We start from the raw sequence: 17,110 nt of genomic DNA on the forward strand, positions 1-17,110 counted from the left end.
CTCTTTAAGTCAGCTTGCTTAGCTTTCTAGATACTACAATACAAATAATGAGAAAAATAGTGGTTATCAAGAAAATCCCTATCCAATTTATTCTCTTTTCCATATTATTTCATAATTTAAATCAAGTCCGTATTATTTACAAGATCCTGCTACAGGCCTTAGCAAGCTGAGAGTGTGTCTGTGTCTTTCCCTCTGAAAGAGCTCAGGTCAGAGCAGCTGCCTTGCTTGTTTTCACTCCTCATTTTGCCTGCAATCCTTGACTCCTCCCTGTACTTCTCTCTCCATACACCCAGATCATGGAACACTTTTTCTTGTATTTCATTTGGAGAGCAAAGTGCAGGGTGATTCACGAGACTGATGTGGGAAAGAACAGGAGTTTTACAGCACACTCTCTAGATTGTCTTGCTTTGTCCTTTAGGCAAAATTACTTTATATACTCATCGTCTAGACTCCACCTCAGCCAACCTAAGCCCTACATGGCAACTACTGTCTGTTTTGCTCACCCCTACTAAAAGAAATTCGCAGGTGAGATACCTTCCAAATTAGTCACATGATATGCACTGATCTGACCCACCAAAAGCCTACTCACTGCTCAGAATGTGAGAGCAGATCTGCTGGCACACTTCTGACTCCAAACAAGGCCACTGGCCTTCACAACCATTTTCTATTTGTGTATCACCTAGAACTGATGGATCTCAAAAGGCAGGGTCCACCATCAATGTGATATATAGCATTCAGCACAATTAGGGTGTAGCTTGCACTAATACAGCATGGTTACAGCATCATATATGAAGACAATAATGTTAAAACAGACCATTTTATACAAATATAGATCTGCTGAAACACTGCATTAGCTACAAATTTTAGGTGAAGACTTTTAAGTAATGCTGTGAATTTGACATGATGTAATACATCATACTGCCTCACACTATAATTGCTTTGACTGCCTTATCTATAAATCATACCCCTACCATTTCAAACAGATCTATTCTTATAGGATTCCCATTGTGACAAACTGGCATTTTAAGAAAGATCCCTGAACCATTAAAAGTAAAGAAGTCTGAAATCCAAAATAAAGATGACAAATTTTAAAAATGAAACGAGTGTTTACATTTGTGCTGAAACACAAGTGTACCTAATGGGTACACAGCTACAAAGAATTCTTCCAACCTTCCCTGTCACGCTATGGCACTATGCTACTGTTTCAGGTAGCCCAAGTTCTGAAAGTTTCTCAAAAAACACCTTTTAAAACAAGTCAAAGACAATGCACAAAATTATGTTTGAAGATGAGGAAATAAGGACTAAACCCAAGAAAACACAAGCCTAAAAGACACAACAAAATATATACAACCAGAGAATTAGCTACGGTCTGTGACGTGTTCTACATCCAGAAGAAAGACAACGAATCCCAACATTAGTAACTACACTAATGCCATTAAAACTGAAGAGAAACAACACCACCAAAAATTACTAGTTTTATTTCTCCATGGTCATTTTGGAAGTGGACTGCAAGACACTGTCAAGCCCTGAAGCCAAGAGAAGAAAATGTTCAAGATGTGATTTCCAAAGTCCCTAATATTCATCAATATTACTCTGAATTACAGGAAACAAACCACTTCTGAACTGCATAAATCAATTCACGTTAACAAAAATGTAATGCCATCCCTATTCCACCGTTGTCTGTGCTCCTTCCATCTCCTTTGAGATGGCATGCACAGAGGTGTGAAAGCAATTCACTGAGTTAAACATAAAGAAAAGTGCATCCCCCCAAAGTCATAAACACATGGTTTTCCCCATTACAGCAAAGTTGCCACAACATAATGGGCAGAAACCGCCAGGAGCACTAGAACAGCAGCAGCACTGTGGTCTGTTCAGTAACAGTTTTGGCTCCTCATCTTTCATGATATATCATTAGATCATAAAAAATAAAGGAGACGGGATCTATAAGCACAACATTTGAAGGAACTTTTGCAAATTATCATCTGACAAGGTGTCTTGTACAGTAATGTATTCAGAGATGATGGGATGCCCTGGAGAGCATCACTGTACTGGACCCCAACAGTGGCAGATCAGGTCAGCTTAAATTGTTTTCTAAGTACTAGAACTGCTCTCAGAGTTTATTTCTTAATCTTGCTTTTCTCACCTCCTAAGTCTGGCTTCCCACTACTCTAGGGAGCTACTACATAACACTTCTCCTCAAATTTTCATTATCAATGGAATGCTGATGCTGTCATGAATATCCTTCTCCAGCCCAAATCACTTTCTCTGGTTGGAAACCTCATGTTCCAGTTTTCTCAGAGAATCGAAGTAGCTGAAGTGCTTCAACAGCTCCTGAAGATAGCCAACAGACTTCAGCATTCAGAAAGGCTTCAACAAAACAAAGAAATCTCTAAAATTACAGACTTGATTTTATCCAAGTTTCAGACTAAAACTCATCTGACAACATCTCAAGCATATGAATGGATTTTACTGCAGTGGTAAGTCAAAGGATTCTGCTGTCTTCCTCAGTGAAAAGTGAGACATCTCATATGAAAACCAATTCTACCTCCAGAATAAGCAAACTTAAGATCACAGCACTTAAGCAGCATAACATTACCTGAGGAAGTTAGCCAGAAATTAAAAAAGCAAGACATATGCTTGCAGCAAGGCAAAATACCTCATGACGACTAAGATTAGCTTGGTGGATTAGACCATGATGACAATAATGCCCAGGCTGTGGATTTGATCTCTGTATTGGCTGTTCTCTTAAGAGTGGGACTCGATGATCCCTGTGAGTCCTTTTCAACTCAGAATATCCTCTGATGCTATGTGTTATTTAAAAAATGCCACAAGTTTTAATGGCATGTATTTAGGGCAAATTGCTACACAATTCTAGTTATGAATGTTAATGTTATACAAAATGACACAAGGGTCCACCTGAATACTACAGCTGGCAAAATTCAGCATGATCCTACCTCCCAGCAGGAATCAACTAAAATAAACTGCATGAAATCATGATTCTGCATGCTGTGTTGAGAGCAAAGAGAATTCTAGTTATACCACCTAGACTGACTGAAAAAAGGTTTCCATTTCTCTGACAGCAAAATGTAATTCAGTAAGAGGCTAACACGACAGCTCTTTTGGAAAGGACATGGGACTCAAATAAAACCATCTGCTAGAGCTCTAAAATGAAGAGCTTGCCTTCCCATCTAGGCTAGACAGGTAACCTGTACATAATCTGAAAGCCATGTTCACAGTCCATTTTCAGCTTAAATAAAGCTTTGTGCCACATGTGCAATGAGGAGAATCACCTGCAGTAGAAGAGCAATACTGACAGTTAGCATTGGTAGCATTAAAAAAACTGATTCAGCTCAATCCACCAGAGTTCATCTGTCAGCATCTTTTCTCCCCATGTTCTTTCAACAGTTAGCAAATCCAGTTCAAATTCGGCCAAAACTTTTCCACTCCTGTACTCGCATAGATGTAACTGATTTTCAAAGACTAAAATTATCCTAAGAATGTCTCAGATAACACAGACTCCTCTCAAGCTGAGTGAAAAACGTGAAATAAAAGTAAGATTAAGTCTTCCCCCAGACTAGGAGTGTTGTCATCTCACTACTGATGTCAGCTAATCATGACACTGTCCTGACAAAAGGCTAGACAATATTCTTGAAGTAATTTCTTAGTTTCTTTTCTCAAAAGTTCTTTAACTTAAAGTATTAACCCAAGACACCATGAACTATCAGTACTAAATCCCACAATACATTTTCATGAGATGTTGTTTCTCTTCAGTTTAGCTGCTAGCACCCTGCACAACCTTTTGGTCACAAGTTACAAGTGAAATGAGTCCAAGCTTAGGACTCATCCATTCCTTAAGAATTTCAGATTTCACCTAGGAAATTAATATTAACTTCAAAAGAATTTTCTCCAAAAATACTCTTAGGAGGACTATGATGGATTTCCTAGTCTGCTTAAGACTCTTTTCAAGAGCCACAGAGTCAGAGTTCAAGTAGTCTGGCTCAAAGAATGTTCAGAGACTGGGTATAGCACCATTAAATAGTATCAGGTACTTCTAGGACATTCCTACCAGATATGACAACAAATTTATAAAAATCTACTAACCCAATGAGCTAAAGAAGTGCATGTGTGAATGCTTCTTAAATAATGCCTTATGTGGGAATGCAGCCTAGGAAATCAAAAACTAGAAATAGAAAGCTGAATATTAAGGAATGGTGAACCACAGTGACCCATAAGAATGATGGCCTGACATCACTTAGGTCACATTTCCCACAGCAGCTACTGATGACTGTCCTACACCTAGTTAAAAGCCCCTCCTCCTGTTACACCCTGTACAAGCATGACGAAGGGTTATCTTTGCTCTTGCTTACTTTGGACAGTGATTCCCTGAGTAGCACAAAAGTAGATTTTTGGATTCAAAAGGACTCTGTCTCTGAAGAGTCTGGTCAAGGGAGGTGGGTTTTTTTTGTTGGTTTGCTTTTTAAGCAAGTAAAAAAAAAACCACCCCACTGTGCTGATATCTGAATGTGTATCTGATTGGTCTTTCCTGCTCTGATTATATAGGTAGATGGTCCAACTAGTGCATGTTTAACTTGCAGAACTTGTCTCTATGACTTTGCCAGGAAAAAGATGGAATAAGGAGGATTTAGAGGCCACTCTAAAAAATATTTCAACCTTCATTCTCAAGAAGGCTTTTCTCTTGTAATTGGAGCCAAAATCTCTCATGAAAAAGATTAACAAGGGATTTGGGGTCCCCTGAAGTTTTACTCCAGAGGAGCAAAGAGATCTATTGGCTCAAAAGACATTTCCCAGTTGCCAGTGACTGACAGACTTGTTTCTGACCCAGTCTGCTAACTGGCTGCATGACTGCATTAACAGTTCAGAAAGGTGCAGAGCAACAAAGAGCACACTGTTTGCCATGTACTGTTCATACAAAATAATAAAAAATAGGATTTTAAATAGCATCTTAAAAAAACCCACAGCACCGTTTTATGCAATTGAAAGGAAAAAATGTGAAATTACTGCACTCTTCCTTCATAATTTCAAATTAAATTGCTTAATCTTTTTAATATCTTAAAGCAAAATACTAGCTTTTTCAAACATTTAAAAGGCAGTACAGTGTTTTGCTACCAAAATTATAATTCTAAGAGAATATAAGAAGAGACAGTCTTTTCAAGTTACCTTCCGATACATCTCTAAAATACTTTACATTCATCCACTTAAAACGTCTGTCTTCATTATGTGCACCACATTGCTTTTGGTTCAGTTGTATCAACTTCAGAAATTATTCCCCAGTTTCTATCTTTAGAAATCAAGAGACAGAATGACTAAAAATGAAGAGGGATGACATTCTAAGTTACTAGGAGACTGACACAATCCACTCTATTTCCTCTCATCATCCTAACTGAAGAAAAAAAAAAAAAAATGGCAGCACAGAACAGCACCAAAATCTAACCAAGGCTCCAACAACCAAAACCGAACAAGGATCCAGGTCCATGAATTATATGCTTTCTACATACAGAATTCTTCAGGGATTAAAAAAAAAAAAATGAAGAGGGAAGCCAGTCTTCCACACAGAGCATTTTACAATCTGGTAGTCAGGGCAGATTTGGTTTTGTACCTGCCCAGGCTCATGACAATTCAGACTGAACTGCAAGAAACAGAAGTCTATCAAGACAGGATGTAACCTATACTGGGAAAACAACATAAAACAAAACCAGCTTGTTCCTTCAAAGGAAAATCATACACACACTGACCCACAGTACGGGATTTAGGAATCCACTATATTGAGTTATCTTTTACAGCTATGACTAAGTCACCTAGAAAGGGAAGAGGGCTTCTGATTAGTCACTGAATCCAACCCAGAGGTTAAGGCATTTCCTTCCATAACAGAGGTTTCATGCACGACTCTGCAAGGATGTCAGCTCTGCTCACCCAACCGCACAGGAAGGCACGGTGCGCAGGGCTAGTATGGATACCAGAGGAAACAGAACACATGGATGAATTTGTAGGCATATTTCACTGGACCTGCAGATGACTCAAAATCCTGGTTGCCTATGCATGTACATTGAAGCAAGGTCTCTGCCTCGTGTCCCTTATTCCCCCCAACCACCGGTCAAGTAAAATGCGACTATGAATGTCTTTCAGAAGTCAGATTTTCTTCATAGCAAAACTCCCCTGTTTAAAATCAACATTATCCTTAGAGATCAAACACAGAAAGAACGCTCTAATCTCTGTAAGAAAAGTAAACAAACCATATGGCAGAAAGTTTCAGCCCACTAAAGCTAAATTATTCTTCTAACAAGGATTACTGCTGGCATGTATAGGACCTGTAGCTTTTCATGTCACAAAAGCCTGCTTTGTTCAACCAATGTAACCTACACACTTGCACTCTTCTAACAGGATGCCATGTAGGTAAAAAACACTAATTCCAGACCTTTCCAATTTTTATGTATTTCACATTTTTAGAATATGTTTTTCTTTGTAAGGTTATTACTTCAAATATAAATACTACACAAATAGTATAATTTAATAAAGTAACTCAAAAAGGCTCATACTATAAAGATAAGACAAATTTGATTTGAGCTCAGCAGCTAAGTACTTGGGAAAAAGCACACTGAAACAACTATCCATTAACTGTTGGGCACTTCAGCAGATATAGAGAATTTCCCTTCTTTAAGTTCATTAATTTAGATCTGCTAAATCATCTATTCTATGTCTACAATATTGAGAACCAAACTGGGAACCAAGAACAGCACTAAAGATTGGGGTGTTATTTTTCCTCCCAGGATATTAATAATTAAAATACAGAAGGTCACTATAAACAGCCAGTTGATCCAGCAACTGAAGAAACTGCCACTTTTTTAGAATAAACTTCATGACTCTGAAAGGATTTTTTTTTTCTTGTTATAACAACAATACTTAAAATTGAACCAGATGTAGAAAGTGAGGGTTTTGTAAACCTTTAATCTAGTTCTTCTTTCCATCAAAATGCAGCTGGACATAATAATGAATAAAACAAATCAGAAGGCACAACTCACTACTTTCATAATCAAAATATACAAAGAACTGTAATTAATGCATAGAGGCTATACAATGCCATCATAATGATCACCAATTATTAGAGATAGAAAGCATTCTCCTAGCTAGAGAAAATTATACTAAACAATAATATATTTTTCTGAAAAAAAAATTGAAGACTAGAAATGTAAAACCAGATTAAAACTGATTGCCTAAATGAGAGTGCTCAACTTCAACAATTAAATAAATTATTTTTTCATTATCAGTTAAGACATAGAAACAAAGGACTAGGGGCAACTTCCTAAATCTGGAGCCCACTTCACAGCTAGCACTGATAAAACACATAATCACTTCAAAACAAGAGTACAGTCAGTCTTACAGCAGCTATTTTGTCACAATTCCTACTGGAAAAATGACCCAGGAAAATTTTTCTCCTGATAGTTTCAGGCCTTCTTATAGTTTAATATATAAATATTTACATTGTCAAAGCAATCCACCCACTCATTCCCTTCCTTGCCCACCCAGGTTCTGACAAAGCAACTGTTTTTGTTCAGAGGTGACTTTTTTTTAACATCACACAGTTAAACTCCTAATCTGGGAGTCCTTCTCTGAGTCAGTTCCAGTTTGACTTTACCTTTCTTGACCTGTGGAGCACCAAAATGGTTGGCAGTACCCCATATAATGCCCCAGCAGACCCTGTGTGGCCAGCTGCACTTCATGCAAGACCAGACCTGTGCCCAGCAATTTTTCCGTCACTTCATGTTGGCAGTTTAGAGATCCCACCATCACCCAACTCCACCCTCCAGAATTTTCAAATTAGATGCTCCTCCTCTAAGGAAAATATATTCTCCTCAAGTACAACCTCACATACATAAACTTCCACTTTTTACTTTTAAATCTTATTTTTTACTTATTATTTCAATTCCCATGGTTCTTAAACTCTTCTTGCATAAGCTTTCTGCATACTAATTAAACCTCTCAATATTCATCAACAGTTTCATCACCCTAATTTCAAAATTTGCCTAAACAGATAAGATCTACTTCCCGTCTAGGAGATCAGTTTTCTTATCAAAACCACCAGGTTAGCATGACACCCTTTGGAAAGCTCATTTTGCACTGTAACATTTCTTCCTGGTTTCCACCATCCCTTCAAATGTCTTCTGAAGTTTCACTGACAGTTCTCTAGCAATGGACATGTTTTTCACATTTTTAAAACATCAGCATTGTATATTCTATACTCAGATATCTATTCTCAAATGATGTCACTCCTACTAACAAGACTGCCTCAGAAATTTGAATGTAAGTGTCAATTTCTGAGTAGGCTGCTCTAGAATCCTGCAATGGAGATCTCTGAACTGACTTTACTGAAATATGCAATCTATATTTATCACAGTCTTGGTAATTCCTAATTCCAAGTTATCCTTACAGTATTTACAATTTTGGGGTTCATCTTTCCGAGATGAACTGTCCTTATGGAAAGCGATTTCTTAGACTTTGTTCTGGTGAGCACAAAGCATTGACCAAGTATTTGGGCTATTTCCTCTGAGACTGTAGCTACTGCTCCTTGGAGCTGACTTTGAAACCATACATTCTAGCAAATCAGTCTCAGATCATTCTCAGATCTATTCTTCTTCGTAACAAACGGTTACAACTTCTTCCTCATTTTTCAATCTGCCTGTTTTTATTTTCTGTCTTAAAGCACACAAAGACCAAGCCTGTTCGTGTTTTAACAATTCTCAGCTAAGGTTCACCTTTTGATTGGCAACATGACATTCTTTCCTCAGTTCCTCCTGCTGTTTCTTGCAGGTTCTCTGCTTATCCCTAGCAGCCTTTTCGAGGTAAGTGTCTGTTGGGGTCTCCTCCCCTGCCATGGAGCCCTGGGAGAGGGGCCCTGGGGGGGAGACACGGGGTTTCCCTGCCCCTGCTCAGATTCATTCCCCATTGGTTGGTTTGTGTTCCCCGGGGTGGCCAAGGACCCTCGGGTCCCGTGACTGCGGAGTTCCCGAGCAGAGCCCCGGCCATATGGCTGGAGAAATAAACATCTCTGAAACATCTACCACGAATCTGTCCATATATACTTCGTTTCCACGGGACTCCTGGTTTGAAATATACTTGTTGCAGTAATCCCCGCTGCGACAAGTGTCCATGCAATCAGATCACATCCTTGAACTTTTCTGATGTCTGAAAGACTCCAATAGTGTTAACATTTTTCATTAAAACAGATTCTCTTTGTATTGAAGGCAGAGCAACCCTGTTTAGACGAATTTTCAAACTACTTCCTTCAGAAATCCAAAACTTTACTCCAGATTTATGAATTTTGAACATACCTCTATGTAGGATTTTCTTCTTTTGCTGTATATGCATGCAAACTTGCATGACTAAACAAAGACAAGATCTAACATTCTACATACAGTGTCAGCACACCCATTTCTTCCGCTTCTCCCAAATTTTGAGTTGTTACAGTTGGTAATTCCCATCTTCAATGTGGCCAGTCTAAGTTTCTACCATAAATCTTGCAAAGAAAATATCTCCCTGCATCCTTCGACTTCATATTAAAGGCTATCCACACCACTAAACAAAACCATGAGTCTCAAATCATCTGAATAGCCTAGTCCCTTCTTCGGAAGGTGGATCTATGCAACAGTTTTACAGAATATTTTAAATAATATATGTATGGACTGCACATTTGTTTTGAAAGAATAAACTTCTCTTTCTACAACAACACCTGAAGTTTATTTGGATCTTCCACATGGAGAATAACCTACACAGAGTATGTGTCTCCAGTCACTTCCTTGTATGGACACTTCTCAAATACACATTACTTTTAAACATGCATGAGTTAATTACATTTTTGCCCATGAGAAATTTTTCTCTTCCAGTTTAGGACTTTTCCTTGTTTCCTTTGAAAAGAACAGCAAGTATTTCAAATGTATTTTATGGTTTCTTTGTGGGTGAAGAAAACATTGCGAAGATGATTATTCTGGGCAGGGTATCAGGTATAACAAAGGAGCCACTGAAGGTGAAATACCAAAGGAATCAGAGTATGAGAGAAAGGAAGTGTGGTATTCCACTATCAATTGCCACAATTAAACAAACACAGCTATCAGTTAACAATAAAGATTTTAAGACCTTGAACAGAAATTTACTTCTGTGAAGATAGCTTCTCCTTTAACCTGGCAGCCTCCCAACTACTGTGTAAACCTAAGTCTCATTCTGCATTCTTCAGCAGTTAGCTGGTATTTTTAGAGTCACTCTGGTCAAAGTCTGTTCCGGGGCACTCAGCGTAAATCTGGATTTAACTTTCTGTGAACAACTCAACTCTTCACTGCTTGGAAAAGGAGAAAGTTAAGATATCACATATAACAAAGATTTAGAATAATGTATGCTGAATATGGAGGTGTAACACCTAACTCACAGAGTCAACGCTGCAAAACCACTTAGTTTTCATAATGTACTTTCCAGGGCTCCAGATTCCAGAAAGACCGACCAGCTGACACTCAGGACTGAATTTGCCTCCATGTGTGAGAACTGGACTCACCAAACCTTTCGAGCACAGACAGCACCACTCTGATACCTGCTGTAATCACCAACACCTTTAGTCCTACTGGGCTAGGGAGCTCTGCCGTGACGTGCAGAAGGGGTGGTACTGAGATCCTGTTAAATACCCACAGAAACCCATAGTTCTTGTAGAGCTGGCTCCTCCATGCTGTGTCTCTGTGGCCTGAGTTATGGGAACACAGTGCAAAATTTTCAAGGTTTAACCAGCAACATTTCTGATCCAGCACCGTTACAGCACTTCGTCTAAGAAAAGCAACTGCACTGTTATCCCTGAGAGCTACATGTTCACAAACCTGGGAGTTCATATTTGCACTTAAGTAATCTGCTCCCTAATAGCCAACTGCTGACTGCATGACGTAATTTGAAGTGAGGTTTGTATTTACAGGGTAATTTCTGCAGACTACAATTAATTGAATTAGCTAGTAACTGAACACTGAATAACCAAAACTTGTTTCCTGGTAAGAACACGTTATTTCCAATGATAGCTTGGTCTCCAAGTGCTGAAAATGTCAAGCAATTATTACAGTTTTGAATTTTTTTTGGTACTGCAGCCTAAGCACCTATATTAAAATGTTTGGGGTTTTTTTCTAACTATGAAGACTTTTAAAAAATGTAGATACCCAGGTAATCCAGCTAGACAACCTTTACTAATTATTTCTTTCAGAACTCCAGAATAGACGCTGAACACCAAAACACCTGAGATTAAAAGGCACATACTATAACAATACCCACAATGCCATACATTTAATCGGTTCACAACTGAGTAATTACATTTCTAAAAGACAGATTTATACTTACTATATAATACTAAAATTAATTTAGCTACAGAAACTAGTTTCAAAATCAAGTATGAACGCCAGTCATCTTGCAATGACCTATCAGTCAGAAATGTGTGTTAATTCCTGAAATTCAGAAGCGTGTCTACAACAGTGCTAAATGCCTGGCGGTAACAGCACAGGAAAGGAGGCTGAAGCTATCCTTCTTCAAACAGGTGACTTGCACTGTTCAAGGAATGAGACACTTAAATTATTATTCTTGTTTAGACTATCTCACAGCAGACTGAGAAGAAAATACTCTACACTGGATTTCAGATTATTCAAAAACCATGACAGAACTACTATCTACTGCTCTTATGAGCAAAATATGAGACACTTTCTTCCTAAAGAGGAAACAGAATGCATAGTTTGGGTACTACTAGTAAAACTAGTTTCAGGTTGTGCAAAATAAATGGCATGTAAGAACCAATGCTGTTAATAGCACATTTGTATTTGATTCAGAGAACAATATCCATTGCAAACAGCTACTCCTCAATTTGACACCAGCAACAGGGAATGTTAAGTCCTTATGAACACCAGCATCAGTGGCATCATTTATCATCAGGACATATGCTACACTAAATGAGGAGCTCTAACCAATACAGTACCTTGTATTAAGGTTTCAAAACTCAAGCTCATAACATTTTACAACCTACTGGGAAGTGTACACAATCTCCAAAGCAACAATATCTAATATGGAAGGCTAAGAGATCTGCTACTACAAAAAATGAAAACTTCCCATCACAACCATCTTCACTGACCTAACATCAACTGTTTAGGTTAATCCCCCATTTACAAATTTTTTGTGCAGAAAACTGTTATGCTTGAGTGTAGACACTCACACTTTCTGGGTGTCTTTTCTTCAGAGAATAGTTTGGCAGAAATCAGCAGAAGCAGCTAGGAAGTGCACAAACCAAAGGAGAAGTGGAATGAACACACCCAGGGCAGAGACATTACAAGTATTACAAGGCCTGAGACAGCAGACTGAGAGCACTCCCCAACAAGCCCCACTTGGCCTGGCTGCGTTTCCTTCCAAGACAGACTTCCAGGAACTACATGCCTTCCTCTGTCCTACTACCAGGACACACTGTCTGAGCAAAGTTATCACCAGACAATCCAAGGGGGCCACATAACCATACAGCTCTGGTGCTAAGCCCAGACTCACACAGCTGGGAGAGTAGGGAAGAGTTCCTGAGAGCACATGTTTTTCAGTTTCAGCTGTGGATGAGGGCTTCCATGGATGCAATGTCAGCTTCAGAAAAGTAAGAACCGGAGAGCCTGACTCACCCTTCCAAAGGATTGCTATTACACACTGTATCATGATACTCTGTGTGGCATCCACACTGCAGAAGCCTCTGATCCCTTTCAATGCTATCTCTACACTTTAGCATTTAATTCCCAATTCAAAACTAGTTGTGTAGTAGTGATGAACTTCAGAGTCAAATCAGATGGGAAAAAATAAAGCATAACTGAAGGACTATCTAATTTTGGGGAAGTAAATACAGATTCAAAATTATTACTCCAAATTAGATTATTAAGTACCCATTTTCCTTCACTGTTATCTCCAATGCTCTTCATTTTGCAATAACCTAAATCTTAAAAATGGTGACACAAAGGAAAAGGGCACAATCTCAGGCTGACAAGTTGCTGTGATGCATCCTTTCTAATGATGAGATGTAAGTATTATTTTACTCGCCTGAAAATGCCTTAAGCCATTGTTTAAGCACTACAGATTTACATGGGAGGCAGCACTGAAAGAATAACATAAACATTCATTTAAATACTAACAGTAAACCAAGATGATAATCATTAACAGTTAAAATTTTCCAGTCATCTTTAATACACAGTCACTTTTTCATCAATAAAAGATACTTATTAAAAAATGCTAGTTGATGCTTAAACCCTACTATTTTAACAACTTCCCATGAACACATGTGAAATCCATGAAGAACTACCTATTTTGTCAAGTGCTGGCAATGCTTTTCTCTACTGAAGTAATTGCCAACTGATTTAAACAGGAACTTTCGTTTTTCACTGCAGGTTAAAAATAATTATTATATTCTTCAGATGAAGATAATTAATCAACCAGTGAAGGCCCATTGAAAATGTATTTCAGATACTCACTTAAACTGAAACACTGAGGAGCATATACTCTATTTCCAACACATTTTGCATTGTTACAACTACAGCTTTCAAGTCTAGACTGAACTGAAACTTCAGAATTACTGCATCAGTTATTTTTATTATTTTTTTCATAATGACAGAGTAGTAGCACAAACCCATTTTGAAAATAACTGGCTTTTCACTGTGAATTTTTGCAATGTAGCAGTCTAGGCTTGGTGAACACTGACTTTTTTTGTAAGATTATAAGATACACTCCCTTGATCTACCATCCCTGCATTTTAAAATACATTTTAAGAACCTCCATTCACCCCACCACCATGGGAAAGAAAACAACAAAACACAGGAACTATGTATTTCAGAAACCAAATTTCAGTATTTGCCTCTGTTTTACTATGCACAGATGTTGGCAAGTAACTTCAATTTGGCCATCAGTTTGGCCATCTGTAACACATGAATACTTGCTTATGTCCAAAGAATAAGAATTAAAGGACAATATACATATACATCTTTAAGTTGGGTTTTTTCCATGGGGTAGGGAGGTTCTTTTTTCATGGCTAATGCCTTGCTACAGTACTATTCAAGTTTAATGGAGAAAGTACCTTCCTATTTTACTTTCCTGTAGTTTAACACCAGAAAGAAGCACACTTTGTTTTATAAAGCATATTTATTAAAGACATCTAATACACCATTCTCATTTACAGTCATGTTAAAACATATAACTAAAAAGCCTCTGAGTTCAGGACAACTGGATCAAATTTAGCCAGGGTCTTTTATTTCATCATATTATATTTCAATGAAAGCTATTTTGGGAAGAGAGAGGGACAAAGCTGGAGCAAAACTGTTTTGGCCATACAATTATGGGAATACTGCTATTATTCAGGGATCAGGAAATAGGAAGCGTCACAAAAATTACTTCCTTACCTACATTTGTTAGAAATAAAGGAAAGATCATCTTGGTCTCTGGTATAAATGCTTATGATGCCACAATACTGGATGGCTTGAATCTAGGATACTAAAATAGTTCCACTTTTTGAAGCCCACATTTTGGGTGTTTTTATAATATTGATATCCCTTACAAGTCTAGAGATCAACAATACTGTTTGTTTTACTCCACTCCTCCCTCCACTAGCCTAAAACCAGATATATATACTTCTTACAGCAGAACTGGGTTATGCAGTTGTTTAGCATCTTTTGTAATTGCTTTCTCTCACCAATGCTGGCAACGCTTCAGGAGTTATTTTGGGAAGTAAAAGACATTGGGAACCTTTAACAGCCAAACTGATTACAGTATTTTTCGTATGTCCTTAAAACTAACATTTGTCTTTAAAATTTTATATGGAAAAAAAGTTTGTGCTATAAAATGTGTAAGTGAAAGTTAGAAAAATATGAAACATAATACTACAGTACCACCAGAATTAACACTAAACAAATCAAAGCATTTGGTGAGACCAGTGTTAAGTCTGAATCATATAGAAGTCATTTACACCCTCCTTGTATACAAAATATTCACCTATTGTAAAAAAAAGAAACTAAACAGGAAACCCTCTCTCATATTTATACAAGCTACTTTACATAACAGCAGAAACTTCTGATTTTATCCAGGTAAGGCAAGAAAGTAAACTTGCTTTTTTTCTTTAGAAGATGTGTCCATGAGCAAGTGGCAAGTTTTATTTGACATGTCCAAGGGTTTGGCTTCTTTGGACTATTACCGGAACACCTTTGTCATAAACCACATAGCTTCAGATTCTGTTGACATTACTTTTATGCACTCAGAGATCTAACAGATATATTCCCTCTAAGAAAACCATGTGTTGTTACATTCAATCAGACACTTTTTCCACTGCCAGCTCTCCAAAACATGAGCACACACCATAAAAAATATCTACTAGTAAGGAATAAATACATTTCAAGAAAGAAGAAAGGTGTAGACTTGCACATTGCAGATTTATCCTATGATATCAGAAGGTTTTTCCCCCTTTTTCCCTTTTTTTTTTTTTTAGCACCTTAAAAAAATACATATAACATTCACAATTTCTCACCCACTCAGTAGCAGTACTAACCAAATACTGCTACTGGCATTGATGGTTTCCTAACAACTAAAAATCCCCAAATCTGCTTAGAAGAAAATATTATATTATTGAAAATTTCAGTCCTAAAAACACAAGGTGTTGCTACAGAACAAAAACATTTACAGTATACTAGAAAGAAGGGGTAGAAAACATGATGATGGGAGAAAAAACAGATCATGCTGCTTTCATTCGTGTAGTAGTGATGTCAGTGCCTGCAGTGGTAGTTGCTCTGACCTGTAGAAGCTCAAAGCTGGAGTGCTTTCACAGAAATCTCCTTTATAAAAGGACCTCTAGCAAATCACTAAAATATCCACACAAAATGGCTTAGCAGAATAGCCAGATCAAGGAATCTATACTGAAAAAGGCTGAAAGGAGGTGGGGAGGGGACAGGTGTCTTAAGAGAGTAACATCTATCCATCAGAATCAGAAGCAGTCTCCAGAATGAGCACATTCGTGAAACAATCCAAGTCAGACTGCAGAGCCAAAGACAAACACATCTCCTGCACTGGTGAGAAAAACAACAGGATTAAACCTAGAGCCTAAGCTCATATTTTACAGCAGTGGGAAATGGCTTTGAAAAACTGACAAAAAAACTTAATCAAGCCACTTCCCCAAGACTTGCATACTGATAACAACTATAAATAGCTGGAGCAGCATTGTTTAACAAGCCACAGCAAAATGGTCCATGTCTGAAAATGGAACATTTAAAATTTTTTTTCAAGTCCTCCATTATTACTGCAGTAGCCCTCCAGTTCAGCAATCAATTTTCTATACACTATTATCACCATATAGACTACAAACACATTTTTAGTGTCCACACATCATGTGGACTAAAATGCTGAGAACAAGCAGGGAAACAAAGACAAAATACTGCCCCATGGCATGGAACTATATTCCAAATTGTGTAAAAACAGCTCTAGGTTTGGGGGGGGAAGGTGGGGGGGCAGATGAAGGGGAGCTTTGGCAACCTTTTTTCATTTGCAAGACTGAAGAAATAGAGTATCTTATTACTCTCGCCTGCTAGAAAATGGTGCCTGTATTTCGGTAAAATAAAGCTGTTGACGTGTGCAATTGTGGTCATTATTAGGGCGATCACGTTGTTTTCATTCATTCATTCAGGATTTGCTAGAGGATGTCAGCTTCTGCAGCAGCAGCTGGCTTGACCTGGAGGAGGGGGAAGGAATTCTTTGCAGTGCATACAGATTACAGGGTGCATTTCTCGACGGACCATTTATGATTTTATACACTGCACTCATTAAACCAAATCAAGCTCTGTGTGCTGCTGACGCGGTTCACCAGGAGGCAAGCTCAAACAAGTTTAATGACAGAAAAGTCATTCAGTACTAATTTATAGTCTGATTTATTAAGGCTAAAATAGCCCACAGATGAAGAAGACTGAAACCACTTTCCAAAATTAAAATTTCCCCTCCAACAAAAAATTCATACACATTAATGAAGTACTTCACAGCTTTGCAGTATTTTTCTTGCTTGCAGGTAACTGCCCACATTCCTCCCTCTTCAATACAC

At 38.0% G+C, this 17,110-nt stretch overlaps 1 protein-coding gene across 4 annotated transcripts in view; it reads right to left on the reverse strand.

Annotated features, from left to right (window-relative positions):
• Positions 1-17,110, reverse strand: part of GLCCI1 (glucocorticoid induced 1) — a 54,323-nt gene that overhangs the window by 34,512 nt on the left and 2,701 nt on the right. The gene's annotated exons all lie outside the window — the stretch shown is intronic.

Source organism: Corvus kubaryi, unplaced genomic scaffold, assembly GCF_017639235.1.
Source record: "Corvus kubaryi isolate FWS band 111438036 unplaced genomic scaffold, C.kubaryi_AGA036_p1.0 37398, whole genome shotgun sequence".
NCBI classification, from domain to species: Eukaryota; Metazoa; Chordata; class Aves; order Passeriformes; family Corvidae; genus Corvus; species Corvus kubaryi.